The sequence below is a fragment of the Bidens hawaiensis genome, unplaced genomic scaffold (assembly GCF_021521415.1).
Source record: "Bidens hawaiensis isolate Kalapana, Puna unplaced genomic scaffold, B.hawaiensis_p1.1 tig00050451_1, whole genome shotgun sequence".
Taxonomy (NCBI): Eukaryota; Viridiplantae; Streptophyta; class Magnoliopsida; order Asterales; family Asteraceae; genus Bidens; species Bidens hawaiensis.
The window spans coordinates 1-16,864 of NW_027506151.1; the positions used below are offsets into that span (position 1 = coordinate 1).

Consider the following 16,864-nt stretch of genomic DNA (forward strand, 5'->3'; position numbering starts at 1 on the left):
GCTCCCTGAATCGGTCATTTTTGTTGGCAGATTGTGTAGAAACCCGTTACGGATCTAGCCGCTAATACGATACATCGATTATGTACAAGATCTAAACGTTAAATTATTAATTTATTGATAAATATGGATGAATACATTATGGTGGATGGAAATAACTTATGGAGAAAATAATTTAGATCTAGATCTCTCTAAATATGTACATTACTAATTATGAGCATGGAACCACCTATTTATAGGCCACATGATCCATTTACAATAAATAAACAATCTAGACTATGTATAACTTATTCGAATGCAACGGACAACCATTTCGTGCACTAACAGACACCCCCTTTTCCGTAGCTATCGAATACTTTAACCTTGAATACTTTAACTGCAAATCACCAATCACAAACCGTGCACTAACAGACACCCCCTTGACTGATGATTTTCGGGCTTGTGCAAACGAACAGACACTCGTATCCCACATAGTCAGGTTTCAATCTTTTAACAAATCAATCACCAATCGAAGAACACTTGCAGTCTTGAACTCAGTCAAACGTAGCTTTGTATGCATGAATTACCACCCGAATTGCAGTAATTTTTTCAAGAAACCTTGCAAATGTAGGAAGATACAAGCCAAATAATCTCAAATGAAAGTTTTATCTCCCCATTTTCTTGACAAATTCGGCAAGGTCTTAAATAATCTTCAATGTTCATAAACAAACACACTTCTCCTTAAATTACACGAGATCTCCCCCTCGGCCAGTCGAAACGCATAAACAGTCAGCCGAAAAATATATTACCAAAATTTGCACGAAGAGTCTCCAATACATTAGGAACATCCCAGAAAAATTTCGATAAAGAAAATTTTTCCCGATTTTCCCGCCAAAAATTCACCGAAAATTTTCGAAAAATAAATTTTAACGCCAAAATTTTCAAGAATGAAAACTCACTTGCGAGGAGCATTCAGGAAAAAATTCACGCAAGAAAATTTTTCCCGCCATTTTATTTTATTATTTTTATTTTATTATTTTTTTAACGAATTGCCTCTCTAATTGGTTATAAATAATCATCCCATTCGTTAACTTAGTTCGGCTCTTCAATTCGTTAACTTAATCACCATTCGTCAACCAGTGACTCATTCGTTATACACTTAACGACTCAACTCGAATTCGTTATAAATTACCAACTCCAATTCGTTATAACAGTTACACAAATGGCCTCCCATTCGTTAAGATTTCACTTCGTTATAACAGTTAACGAATCACCTTAATTCGTTATCAATACCTTAGCGAATCACTTTCACGAAATAACTTAACGAATTGCCTTAAATAGTTACCTTTAACTTAACGAATTAACTTAACGAAGTACCTTAACGAATTGCATTAATTCGTCACTTTTAACTTAACGAATCAGCTTCATGAATTGCCTTAATTCGCTATGTTTACCTTAGCGAATCTCCTTAACGAACTAATTTAATTCGTTATAAATTACCTTAGCGAATTACTTTAACGAATTACCTTAATTCGTTACATTTTCCATAACGAATTGCTACAGTAATAACGAATTAGATGGTTAGATCTGAACTGACCGCCGGAAACATGAATTTGGCCGAAAAATTCAGTTACATGGCCGGAATAAACAGATCTGGTCGGAATCTGGATTTTTTGAACTTCATCCATGGTGAAATCATCAAAACACCATAAATTACCATGAAAATCACACCGAACCCTCAGTTTTTCACCACGATTCCGAATCCAACAACAATTTACCTTAACTTCATCACCAAATAATTTAACCCATATCATGCTCTTCCATGATGAAAACTTCAATTCACCATAATTAACCACCAAAATCCACAGAAACATGAGAATTCAATTCTAAACACAAATCCATTATCCAATTAACTTAACACTCACTAAATCATCATAAACCGAATCAAACCATAACCATGCTCTTCCATGGCATATCTTTCAATACACCATAACTTAACACCAAATTACACAGGAAGTTCCCTCTTCCATCAATAAACACAAATTCACACTCAAATCCACCAATAACACACTAATTTACTCCAGATCTGACCAAAACCCGAAGAACACGAAAAATTCAGATTCATACCTTAATCGAAGTATCGAGAGCAGCTCCTGCTCTGATACCAATTGTAGAAACCCGTTACGGATCTAGCCGCTAATACGATACATCGATTATGTACAAGATCTAAACGTTAAATTATTAATTTATTGATAAATATGGATGAATACATTATGGTGGATGGAAATAACTTATGGAGAGCATAATTTAGATCTAGATCTCTCTAAATATGTACATTACTAATTATGAGCATGGAACCAACGAATTATAGGCCACATGCTCCATTTACAATAAATAAACAATCTAGACTATGTATAACTTATTCGAATGCTTTGGAGGACTGTTGAACAACCATTTCGTGCACTAACAGATTGCTTTGGAGGACTGCTGAACATTCTTCACTTAGGGTGACATGCGAGAGTTCCTCCAGCTTCCTTTTGTTCGTCAATACTTCTTTGAGAAACTTGGCATATTTCGACATTTGAGCAATGGCTTCGACAAAAGGGATGTTGATATGGAGTTGTTTGATGAGTTCTAAAAACTTCCCATACTGAGCTTCCAATCGTTCCTGCTTCAGCCATCCAGGGTATGGAATAGGTGGCACATAAGTTCGGACTGGCTCCTTAGCTTGTACGGTGACTGTTGGGATCGGTCCTTCCTGCGTTTCATCAGGAGACTCCTATTCCGTAATTGGTCCTGAAGTTGGTGAGGCAACAGTGGTTGTACCGCTTCTGAGTGTAACAGCGTTAGCTGTCGCATTCGGGTTGGTCATTGTGTTGCTTGGAAGAGTGTCGGGTGGTCTTTCGGATAATTGTCGGCCAATTTGTTCAATTTGAGTTTCTAGATTCTGTAGTGATGCTTGTTGACTTTTAAGGTCGGCTTCATGTTTTAATATTACTCCGCTGATATCAACAACTCTTAAGTCGGCCTTATTTTCTACTTCATTTGTTTTGGTCATGAGTTGGATTAACATTTCTTCGATCTTTGAGTAGCTTGGGTTTTGATGGCTACTGGAACTTTAATCTTGAAATTGAGGTTTAGGCTGGAAGGATTGATTTATCGGTCTTTTTTCGAATCCGAGGTAGGGGTTGAGTGTTACCTCCGTCTTTCCAACTGAAATTTGGGTGGTTTCTCCATCCTGGATTGTAGTTGTTGCTGAAAGCGTTGTTCTGTCGAGTGATGAAATCGACTTCTTCCATGGCCATGATGACTTGTTTACAGTCACTTGCCTTATGATTTCCTCCACAAGTGTCACAGGTGAGTCTGACTTTTGATAGCTCGGCTTGAAGTTGTTTGAATATTTTAGAAAGGGCTTCAAGCTCTGCGGTGACAAGAATATTAGAATCGACGTGGTGTATTCCTTTATGGGTTGGTGTAGATCTTGGTGGGTTGTAAGCAAAACTCTTCTTTGCGGCCTTTTCCAGGACTTCACATGCTTCGTTAGGTGATTTGGATCCCAGGTCTCCACCAGCGATTTGGTCGATGACCTATTTGTTTTGACTGGATTGTGCGTCAAAGAAAGTTTGTACTTGTAACCATATGCTCAGTCCATGATGTGGGAATCTTCTTAGAAGACTTTTGTATCTTTCCCATGCTGCGTGTAAAGATTCATCATCATCGGTCCGGAATCCGGTAATGCTGGCTTGGTATTTGAAAGTTTTATCATGCGAAAAGTATTTGAGGAGAAACTGTTCAACCATCTGGTCCCAAGTGGTGATGGAACCAGAGGAAATAGATTCTATCCATTCCAGGGCTTGACATCTTAGAGAGAAAGGAAAGAGTTTGAGTTTGATTTGATCGTCTGAATAGTTTTGTATTTTAAAGGTTTCGCAGATTCGTAGGAATCGAGATATGCGAGAAAGAGGGTCTTCCTCGAGGAGACCATGAAATTGAACTAAATTTTCCACCATATGAATGGTGCTTGATTTTATTTCGAAATTTTTGGTGATTTCGAGTAGAGGCACTCCATTGCCGTAGCCTTCGAGAGTTGGCTTGGCATACTGGCTCATGTTCAGCTCATTGTTCTGGGCCGCCATCATTTCTTCGGTTTGATTTTCCCCTTATGTGGTGGCGTCTACTGATTCGTCTTTGATTGCTTCGGCGGTTTCTGCAGTCCGTTTACGTGCTCGTCGACGAAAGAGTCGTTCCGGTTCAGAAATTGGATAAACAAGCTCGGATTCAAAGTAGAGGACATACATGGGACTAAATCAAAATGAAAACTAAAGTAAAAGTTAGCTAAAGTTAAACTAAAGGTTAGTAGAAGTTAAACTATGAGTTAGGCTAAGTTATTTTAAACTAAACTAAGGTCTAAATTAATTAAACTAAAGTAAAGGTAAGGTAAATAAAGGTTAAAATTTTGGCGAGCCGTAAAGTTATATAGTTCAAAAGTTAGTAAAAAAAATTATAAAATAAAGTAAAATAAAAGTTAAAAAAAAATTTATACAATTATAGACAATGATTAAATTAAAACTTGGATCGTTCTTAGAAACGTACCGTGTCCCCGGCAATGGCGCCAAAAACTTGATGCGGTGCGTGCGTGTGGTATAAAATATGATAGATGGGATGATTTGCTTTTGCACAAGATCGTGTTTTAAATTTATAAAAGTGATTTCTACAAAGACTAAACACCCACAAAATAGGCAAGTGTATCTATCGTATATGTAGAATAGTATTGGTAAGAACCAAGTATCGATCCGTGGACACAAATGTTTCTAATGATAAATCGTTGTTTTACTTTAATCGGAGGTTTTAATCATTTTGGGGTTAATTTTTGAACTTTTTATAAGATATAAATACTTATATATAATATATAGGTGACCAAGATAAGAAATTCTAAACAAATTATTCAATTATAGGAAGGTTACCATCTAAGATCAAGAATCCACTCCATTTTAGCATTGATAATTAATATTCAAACATGTGATAAACTTGCCGTAGCAATATATGATAGATAGCTCCTTAAGCCTTAAGTGAGCATCTTTGGTATTAAGGAGGTAACATGCGCATTTTAAAGTCAACCCTTTCCTAATGTCAGGCTACCTCAATGATGTCAATTTAAGTTGGGAAGTGGTTTCGTAAAGTAGAAAGATTAGGATTGACTTTGATTTCTCAAATACCAATTCTAACAACTTCGGGTGGTTGTAGTTTAGTCACACAACCTCCCCTTGGTTGATTAATGTAGGTTATAATTACACATTCCATTAACATATGATTTCTTTAACTAGCATGATATCCTAAGCAAAGCTATTTTCGGATTACCAAGACTTAGATAAATACATCATAACTTATATCTCATCATTTCTAAGTACAATATAAGGATCTATGTTTCGATAGTGTATCAAAGTATTTCTATCTTTCAAGAACATGAATCGATCATGAACGATTGCCAATAGAATTGACAACCACCAACTTTGAATTAGTAATTTAAGATGGTGAAACATTTCTCATCAAAAGATAATTGTAATATAGTAATGTACTTTACTAGACTACACCACATGTTTTAAATAATTATCAAGTAAAACAAAGCTTCTTCATAGATTTTAGATGGTAAATGGAGTTTAGCTCATAATGAGCATGGTGATTAACATTAGGATGGATGATGATAACAAACACATGATTAAACTAGAACAATCTGTTGGTACATGATGTCAGTAGTTCAGTGTCAAGTGTCTGTAATCGAGTTTGTTAGATTTGTGTTTTTGTATGTAAGCGAAGTTAGCTCACAAGTTCGCTGATACAGGCGAACTTGTGAACTAAGCGAAGTTAGGGACAACTTCGCCTGAACATGCCAGGCGAAGTTGTCGTGATTATATAAACTTAGGTTACGGCTTAAGTTTTTAGTTAGTGAACGAGTTATCAGTTTACGTGTTTACGAGTCCAGTATTTGTGATTAACATCACGTGTTTCAGGTTGCAATATAACGAGTATTTGTTCATTGTAACGTGTGTTTGTTCGTGTTAACTCGTATCGTCTTCTACGCTCGTAACGTCTTACGTAGGGATTCCACACCTACGTAGAACGAGATATCTCGTGTAGATCCTGCTGGGAACCTACAAGTGGTATCAGAGCCTTAGGCTCTTATGCTATGGTTCGAGATCTGCGTTTTGGTGTTTCTGGCACGTTTCTGATGCGTTTCTGGCCGAACAGCCGCCGCAGGCGAAGTTATGGGGTTCATGCGAAGTTGTCGCTTAAATTTTAGGGTTTAGGCGAAGATATAAGGTTAAGCGAAGTTATTCACAACTTCGCCTACCTCACAAGTTCGCTTATCTCAGGCGAAGTTATCTGTCAGGCGAAGTTTTGGACAGGAGAAGTTGACTTTTAGGCGAAGTTAAAAAAAAAAAAAATGTTTGGAGTTTTCGTCTGTATGGCCAGGTGTACACGATTATTGTGAGACCGAAGACGTTGTTCCGTCAACGATTGAAACTTGTTATCTCTTGGTCTTACGTGTGAACAAATACGTGTCAACTCTGGATATGGAGTTGAGGTTGTGAATGGGATATTGATTGAAACTGGATATTGACACATATTTGGGTGTTTGTGGGCAATGAAATAGTTGTTGTTCGAGGTTGACCAACTGAAGAAAGTCAAATTGAACTAAAGGTTTTTGTCATTACTGGATTGCGGTCAGAGCATATTATTTATGTTATTTTCAAGGCGTTCGAGAATTGGATCCTGAAACGTGATGCTTATCTATTAAAGTGAAAATTCTGGAACAAGTTGGATTTAATCGGGAATTAAAGTGTTTATGTTCTTGATCGTTATCCCTGGTGATTGAAGATGCTTCGGATTAATTAATGGTCATGTGTGTTAGATTCTGTCAAGGTGGTTTTGTGATGAAATTGATCACTTGATGTTGAGTAGTTGAAGATTAAACCTTATCGTATGCCGACTTGTTGGTGAAGTTGTGGAGAGAGCCCAACTTCACGTGTTGGTGAAGTCAGAAGAACTTCACGTGTTGGTTGAGATGATCAATTAGGCACGGGGATGCATGAATTTCAAAGACCTCAATCTATATAGTCGGAGAAGCTTACACTGAAGGGGAGATCTGATATGGAAGACGCTGGGTGATTGGTAGATTTGTGAAGCTACAAGACAGTTTCAGACACGGCTGGTTGAAGAGCAAACAGAAGATCATCAGTTAAGAGGGAGTCAATTTTTTTTTTACTAAAAAAAATAAATTTAATCGAACATCATTTACATGATATCGTTTCCTCAATCAATCACTAACATCTAAAAGATCAAATCAACATCTTCAGAGCCACCGATCATGATTTCACAATAAGAAACAAACCACTAATGATCTATCTTCTAAAGAAAGCCAAACCAAAACCAAAACCAAAATCGGGCTCAACATAAGACATCAGTCTCGTCAATCTTCAACACAAAACTGTTAATAAAAACAAAACCGCTCAACTCACGACAACTTTATAACCACTCTCTTCATGTCGCAATTTCTTCAACTTCTGAATTGAACACAAAACTCGGGAAAGTTGTTGTAATGTCCCTTAGATATGGTAGAGTCATTATCTTGAGCAAGGAAGGATTTTGGGTGACAAAATTGTGCCATTCGGATTTGTCTATTTTCCCGTCCTGATCTACGTCCGCTTCTAAAAATGTCTTATCAAGTATTGTCTCAATGGTATCATCAGCAAGCTTCAACTCAGACTCGCATAAAAGTGCAATCAACATTTGTTTAACCTCTTGACGCTCTATGAATCCTGTCCCATCCATATCATACAGCTTGAAACAAAAACTAATCTTGTCTTCTTGAGGGGCGTTAGGATGGAAAACATTAAGTGCTCTAACAAAGTCACCAAAATCAATAGCTCCCCTATGCTTTACATCGAAGAAGTCAAATATCTTATTAATTAAGCCATCATCGATCACAGAGCTGCTAATGCTCTTGAATATCTCAAATAGAGCTTCAACTTCACTGACACTAAAAGCTGTTTGAGAAGCAAGAACAATCGGGTTCTCATGCCCAGGAGCCAGTTTCCTTACAGTAGAATGAAAGCAGCCCATTTAAACAACAACAACAAGGGCGTTACAGGATTTGAATCACCAATATCATCTTAAGCGTAATCTGAAATCGGACGAAGAATTTAATTGACGATTTTTGTTTTGTCAGCTTTGTGAAACACACGGCGATAATATGGGACGCGGTGATTATGAAGTATAAGAGCGTAATGTCCCTTACGCTAACAACAACAACAAGGGCGTTACAGGATTTGAATCACCAATATCATCTTAAGCGTTATCTGAAATCGGATGAAGAATTTAATTGACGATTTTTGTTTTGTCAGCTTTGTGAAACACACGGCGATAATATGGGACCCATATTATCGCCGCGGTGATTATACCCACAACTTCGCCGACTTCACAAGTTCGCCTACCTTAAGTGAAGTTATCTACAACTTCGCCGATATCAGGCGAATTTAAAAAGGAAGCGAAGTTCAGAATCAGCGAAGTTCAGACTTAAGCGAAGTTATCCACAACTTCGCCTACAGTACTGTGAAAAATAAAATTTTTATTTTTCGGGTTTCATTGTGTTTTGTGAAAGATGTCTTCAATTAACATTACAGAACTGGTAAAAATGGAAGTGGAAGCGGGTTCAGCTACAAAGGCACCAAAGATGCTTAAGAAAACCGATTATGTAGCATGGAAGGATAGGTTTGAGCAATATGTCAAGTACCAAGATGCTAAGATGTGGGTGTGCATACAAGATGGTTACATTCCACCAACTGCTGAGTATGAGGGTCGTGATCAGATTAAGAAATACAAAGAGATGGAAGAAGAAGAAAAGAAAATGTATGAGGCTGAAAGCAAAGCTCATGCTGCGATTACTATGGCTCTTCCACAAGAGATTCTTCACACCTTCAGAAAGTATAAAACTGCTAGAGAGATTTGGGAAGCACTTGAAAACCGTTTTGAGGGTAATGTGGGAATTCGTGCTTCAAAGACTAAACTACTTAAAACCCAATTCTCGGTGTTCAAGTACTTGAAGAATGAATCACTTGATGATATCATCACTAGATATTATCATCTGATGACCGAACTCAATAATTATTCAATTGCTTACAAAGAAGATGAAATTGTTGAAAAGCTTCTTGATGCTCTCCCACCGAAATGGGAGATGTACACTGTGTTGATGAGAAAAGACAAAGACTTTGCCGACTATGACCTGGAAACAGCAGTTAACAAGCTACGAACTTTTGAACTAAACATGGTTCGAAAAGAGACACCTACTGATCAGGTTCAAGATCCAGGAATGTATGGTGCAAAGGTTAACTCAAGTTCAAGTTCGAAATCTGATTCGTCTGCTTACTACTCAAAGGGAGAGTCGGGCGCTAACTCAACACATGAAGGTCATGTATCTCTCAACATGAATGGTGATGTGTGCTTTGTAGCTGGAGGATCAAATGCTTCTAACCCTCAATCAACCAAGAGTAGTTTTACCCCAAGTGTTTCGAACAACAACTACTTAAGGATGCCCATGAGTGTTAAATCTGCTGAACAGCAGTTTGCTCTCTATGCATCCTTCATTGCTTCGTATGAAAATTACATTCAGGGTAAGATTGTTGATCCTGCAACTTTGGATGAAGATTATGATCAGATCGATGCTGATGATCTGGAAGAGATGGATCTGCAGTGGCAGATGGCGATGATTGTGAGAAGGGTTAAGAGGTTTATGAAGAAGACAGGTAGGAAGTTTGTTGGTGAAAGACCAGGGTTTGATAAGTCGAAGGTAAGGTGTTACAACTGTCAACAGAATGGCCACTTTGCGAAGGAGTGCACAAATGAACGTGTAGAACGCATTCAAAACAGGTCTACACAACAGAGTGGGGGTCGTAATGATAATAGAGCCATGATATCCAGACAGAACGGGGAGTATAACTGGAATCTGCATGTTGAAGAAGTGTTCGAACAGGCCAATTTGGCGAACATCGAAACCGCAGTACTGAGAAAGTGACTGGCGAAAGTGAAGCTTACATGGCAGAAGCTCAAAATGAAGCTTACATGGCAGATGTGAAAGACCAGCTCACCGAGGTAAGTACTAAACTCCCTTGTACTAAGTGTGAAAATCTGTCTGAACAATTGACAACTATAACTGATCAGTATGTTAGTTTGGATGCTCAATTTAAAACCTTAAAAGAAGATTATCATTTCACTAAAGCTAGAGAAAATAGTTACAAGGTAAAAATAAAAGCTAGTGAAAAAGATATTAGAAGTCTTAAAGCAAATCTAGCTGAGAAAATTCAAGTAATTGATCTTAGCTATGAAGTTTTAGAAGAGAAAACCAAACTAATAGCTGAAAGGGATAAACAGATAGCTGATCACCAGGTGAAAGTGGTGGAACTAAACAGGAAACTTGAGAAATTCAGAAATTCCACCGCTATACTTGATCACCTCGTTAGTGATCAAGGTTCCCCAGTTAAAAGGGGAGGAATTGGTTATCATGAAGTTCCACCACCTTACAATCAAAATTACACTTATGATCCTAGTAATCAGAAATCTGTTGATGTTGATTATAATCAGACAGTTCCGGTTAAGGTAACTATTAAAGATCCAGAAGTTAGTAAAGGCGAAACGAGTAAGCCTGTGTCTAATGTGAAGATTTCTGTTCCTAGTCCTGTCTCATCAAACTCGGACAAGTCATCCGAGTCGTGTGAGACAAAAGAAAAGGCAGTGTTACCAAAAGTGGAGAGAAACATCAAACAACTGAAAAGAAATCTCCACTAAACCCGGATGTCCCACCATATGTGAGACAAACGGGCAGTAATGCAGCCTCATCATCTAAAACAACTATTGAAAAGAAAATTGAACACAAGAGTTGTTTCAGATGTAATCAATTAGGACACCTAATTGCTGACTGCCCTCTGAAGCAGAGATTCAGAGGTGTGAGGCCTTCAAAAACTGAAAACAGAACTAACAATAACTACAATAGTGGTAAAACTGAAAACTCATCAAAGTTCAGAAATTGGACTAATTCAGGTTTTCAAAGAAAAAGATCTCAGTTTTTCACTGCTAACAACAAACCATAAGTAATAATTCATATAATTCACGAAGGTTTGGATGGCCTCATAGTCAATCTCCAAGAAGGTATCCTTTTAGGACTTACAGAAATTATTCTGATACTAATTTTGGACAGCCAAGGTACGGGATGTATCGACCCAAGACCAATAGGTCTTGGGTCCCCAGATTTTAATCATCTTCTTTAATCGTGCAGGAACAGTTGAACAGGGCTGCAAACAATCTATGGGTTGTGGATAGCGGCTGTTCCCGGCACATGACGGGTAACAAGAACTTGTTACACGAATGGAAACCTGTTCAGGGAGGAAGAGTGAGTTTCGCTGGAGAGAGCGGTGGTAGGATCACAGGAATTGGTACGGTGACTAACGGAAAGATGACGTTAGAGAAAGTAAATTTTGTTGAAGAACTGAAGCACAATCTGCTGAGTGTTTCGCAGATCTATGACAAAGATTACACCGTGCATTTTACCAAGAATGAAGCAATCGTGCTATATCCTGGTTTCAAGATACCAGAGGATTGGATTGTTATGAAGGCTCCAAGAGAAAAGAATACGTATATTATGGACATGAGGTCGACTGAAATGGCAACAGAAGAATCGTGTCTTCTGTCAAAAGCAACTGAATCGGAGTCCGAATTATGGCATAGGAGAATGGGGCATATTCGTCTTCGGAAAATGAACTACATTGTCAAGAATGGGCTTGTGCTGGGTGTTCCCTTGAAGAATTTCAACTTTGAAGACCAATGCTTATCGTGCAAAAAGGGAAAGCAACACAAGAAATCCCATCACACCAAGAAGGTTAACTCAATAGTCAGTACCCTAGACCTACTTCACATGGATCTCTTCGGTCCCGTGAATGTAAAAAATCTAGGGGGAACATCGTACTGCTTGGTGATCACTGATGATTTCTCTCGATACTCTTGGGTATATTTCCTGAAGTCAAAGGATGAAACAGTTCAGATGGTAATAAATTTGATTACCAAAGTTGAGAACATTATGGGAAAAAGAGTTAAATACATCAGGAGTGACAATGGGACAGAGTTCAAAAACTATGAGATGGAGATCTTCTGCTTACAGAAAGGAATTGAACACCAGTACAGCGCTCCGTATACTCCGCAACAAAATGGAGTGGCTGAGAGGAAGAACAGAACTTTAATTGAAGGAGCCAGAACCATGCTGGCTGATTCGAAACTTCCTGTGGTGTTCTGGGCTGAAGCTGTTGCAACAGCCTGTTATATCCTTAATAGAGTGTTAACTGTTAAAAGATTAAATAAAACATGTTATGAACTTATGCATGGGAGAAAGCCCAACTTGAGTGGTCTTGAACCATTCGGGTCCCCGTGTTCGATATTAAAGACAAATTCTAAATTTGGTGAAGTAGCCGACGAAGGAATCTTAGTCGGATACGTTGTTGGGACTCCCAACAGACAAGTCTTTAATACATCGACCAGCAAGGTTGAGGTGGTGTGTAACACTGATATCACAAGTTACAAATCACCAAAACCAAGCACGGGACCCGCTGGGGTTTTCGACTATGATAGACTTTTTAAATCTTTTAACGTACCTTACTTGGATTGTGCAGAAGTAGATGTAAGAATTGCTTCGAAGATGATTTATGATGAGGAAGACAATTATGTGCAACAACCGACGTCTGATGAATATCAGCCTTCCTCGTCAAATGCTGTCGACACCCCTGCTGCCTCTACAGAAGAGGAATTCTTCAATCCGTTTCACTCTCAACAACAATCACCCACTGATGAGCTACCTTCGAACCTGGATGACAATCTAGATGTCAGTGCGGTTCCGACTACGAGAGTTCACAAAAATCACCCATTGGAGAATGTGATAGGTGATCTGTTCGACGGTGTACAAACAAGACAAAGCTTGAATGAGCACACCTGTGTTTATACAAGCATTAAAGATTCAGGCATAATCAACGAATGCTTGTACACCTGCTTCATCAGCCAGATTGAACCAAAGAACTATCAAATGGCTCTCAAGGACAACTAATGGGTCTTCAAATGCAAGAGAGATGAGAAAGGGATTATTATCAGGAACAAGGCGAGGCTGGTTGTAAAAGGTTTTAATCAGCAAGAGGGGATCGATTACAATGAGGTGTTTGCTCCTGTGGCAAGATTGGAAGCCATTCGTTTGTTTTTGGCATTTGCTGCACATAAGGAGATGAAGGTATTTCAGTTAGACGTAAAAAGTGCGTTCCTTAACGGTAAAGTCGATGAGGTTGTGTACGTTGAGCAACCTCCGGGTTTTCCTGACCCAGACTTTCCCGATCACGTGTACAAGCTAAGTAAAGCGCTGTATGGATTACATCAGGCACCTCGTGCCTGGTACTCAACTTTATCTGATTACTTGCTTGAGAATGAGTTTGAAAGAGGAAAGATTGATAGCACTTTGTTCTTCAAGAGAAAAGGGAGCGACTTTCTACTGGTTCAAGTCTACGTGGACGACATCATCTTTGCTGCATCAAAAGTCGCCATGTGTCAGGAGTTTGAGGCCGTCATGAAGAAGAGATTTGAAATGAGTGCTATGGGTGAACTAACTTTCTTTTTAGGACTGCAGGTTGATCAGAAGAAAGATGGGATGTTCATTCATCAGACTAAGTATGTCCATGATGTTCTCAAACGCTTCAAGATGGAAGACAGCACTCCATACGATACTCCAGTCTGCGTCAACCACAAATTGGGTGCTGAGTCAGACAACGATGCAGACGTGGACCCAACCCAATATCGGGCAATAATAGGTTCTTTAATGTACTTAACTGCTTCTAGGCCTGATATAATGTTTGCAGTTTGTCTTTGTGCTCGCTTTCAGGCAAACCCAAAGGAATCTCACTTGAAGGGTGCGAAGAGGATTCTACGGTATCTCAAAGGCAAGCCTAAGCTGGGGTTGTGGTACACGAGAGGAGGAGACTTGGAGTTGGTCGCCTACACGGATTCTGATTATGGAGGGTGCAATCAGAGTCAGAAGTCAACTACAGGTGGATGTCAGTTTCTCGGAGGCAGATTAGTGTCATGGCAATGCAAGAAGCAGACCTCAGTCGCCATTTCAACCTGTGAAGCAGAATACATGGCAGCATCCAACTGCTGCTCCCAGGTTCTTTGGATTCAACAACAGTTACGCGATTATGGTCTGAATTTCACTCATACTCCTATTTGCATTGATAATATTGCTGCTATCTCAGTAACTAACAATCCCGTAAAACACAGTAAAACTAAACATATTGACACCCGTCATCATTTTATACGGGATTGTGCTGAGAAGAAACTGATTGTGCTCGAAAAGGTTGATACGCTAGATAATTTCGCTGACATGTTTACGAAAGCGTTTGACAAAACTAGATTTCAAAACCTTGTTGAGCTGAATGGGATGATCAATCCCGAGTAACCCTGCTTTTTGTCTTAGTATTAAAAAAAAAACGTCATTATCGCTTAGAATTATGTCGGTTGCCTCAGTTTGAAGGACATATCTTCGGATATGTTTGGTCCTCATTTTTAATTGTAGAATATAAGGATAGCCATTAACCTTATGACTGAAAGTGACCGGGGCGGTTTATGATGTGTTTTTATTCTTTCGCTGAAAATTAGTCGTTCAAACTTAGTTAGGACACATACTCGTATGTGGTCGGTCCAGCTGATCCATTGGATCTTCAGGATAGCCGTTTACCTGAAGACTTTGAATTGATCGGGGCGATAGAAGTTAAAAATTTTTTTTAATAGGGAGATGAAATTACTTTTCAAGTCTACTACTTCGTAAGAAGTTCCTTTACTATGTTTAACAGAAAATTGATCCAACCTTGGAAAGTGATAGATATACTGATTCTGTGTGCTTAACTAGTGAAGTTATTAGGCCTAAAAGACTTTAGAACAGTCATTGTATGTCATGGTAGCTTTTTATGGTGCGTAAAAGTATAAGTGATACTAACTAAATCTACTCGATTTTACGTGGAAACTTCTTAAGAGTTGTGCATGTCTCCATATATATCTTTCCGAATGATAGGCAGAAAAGCGATTACCCAGTCATACACGAGCCCGTGAGTGTTCTGATTCCCGTAAAGATAGCGTGTCAAGAAACTGCAGTGATCCAGATTCGGGACTTGCAGTAGTTTACTACTCTGAAGTCTGTGTAAATGCTTAAAAAAATAAAATAAAATAAAAATAACAAAAAAAAATAAAAATAAAAATTTGTGAGTTATTGAGATATTCTAGAGTTCATAAATTAATACTTCTCAATCATGATGTAAGAAAGAAAACGGGAAGAAGAGTCTGAAGATCGAAGAGGAATTACTATTTAATCAGACACTACGGGTCGAGGTCAACTCGGGGTGACTTGGGGAAAGCCAAATACGCTTTGAGAATTGATTGGAGGCATCATAATCTCTGAGTTGTTGCCCATTTAAATTTTGAGCTTAATTGAACCTAACCCGTATCACAGAAACGATGAAAACCATTCTAAGTTATTTACCTGCTTACAACCTGTTTCTTTATGTCATAATACGGCTGAACACGGATCTGTGTGACAGTCACGTAGTTAGTATGATTCCTGTTCGGATCTTTTCTAAAACATGGTAGTCCCTATCGAGACTGAAATTTGATCCCGTGTACTTTATTTTTAAATTTTTTCTACTTATGTAGTTGTATGATTTTATACCTGGTTACTTGGTCTTGATCGTATCATTTAACGCTTTGAAGGTTGTTTTAAAACTTAATTGCAAATTGTTCAAATTATGGGTTTGGTTTTGAAATATTTTAATATCAGCGAAGTTGTGCATAACTTCGTCTGCAATAGGCGAAGTTATCCATAACTTCTCCTGAATAAATCTGACCCTATATAAAGAAGAGTAAAGGTCAAACTGTTCATTAATTTCAAAAACCCAGCGAACTTATCCTACGTAACCCTAAGCGAACTTAACCATCGATCATTCTGTGTTCATTCTTTCTCGTTTTCAACTCCGATTAAAGGTGTGTAGTGTCGATTCATCGATTATTCGTTGACAATTGATGTTTTTTAGAGGTCGTTTCGACTTGATTCTCGACCTCGTGTTTCGAAACCTTAAACACCCAATTTCAAACTTGTTTTTACGTGATCGTAATTAACTTGGTCGTCTAAATCTTCATAATACCATGTGTTTAACTGACCGCAAGCTCAAAATTGACCGAATCACGTCGTTCGAAAAACTGATCTGTCGTCGTTTCATATTCGGCGAAGTTGCAGTTTAGGCGAAGTTATCCGTAACTTCGCCTGAGGTTTAACTTCGCCTTATAATTAATTGTGTAACAGTTTATGAGGCGATGTTGTGGTTAGGCGAAGTTATCATTAACTTCGCCTGGCCCTTTTTACTTAACTATTATCCGGCGAAGTTCAAGTTGAGGCGAAGTTGTTCCCAACTTCGCCCCACCTCTAACTTCGCCTATACAGAATAAATCACAACTTCGCTCATGGTAACAGGCGAACTTGTGATTTGCTTTGACGTGTATCTAACTTAGTATGTTTGATGCAGATATGGCTGCTGTAGGTGGTGCAGGCGGTGATGACGGTGGAGACAACCAAAGACAGTTCTTCCCGGGTCACAACATGTATATAACATTAGACCCGGAGGCGAGCGGAGTTGATGATTTCCGCGAAATCATCACATTCTTACTACGCTCTCGTATATTCCACGCGATTACGACAACACTGCCAATATCCTTGCCAAACATTGAGATTTTTGGCAGACCGTGGAATATGACTGTAGGGTCGAGCCCC

The 16,864-nt window shown here is 38.6% G+C and overlaps 1 pseudogene; it reads right to left on the minus strand.

Annotated features, from left to right (window-relative positions):
- Positions 1 to 7,287: 7,287 nt before the first annotated feature.
- LOC143616889 (calcineurin B-like protein 9 pseudogene) lies at positions 7,288 to 8,102 on the minus strand (annotated as a pseudogene).
- Positions 8,103 to 16,864: the final 8,762 nt, after the last annotated feature.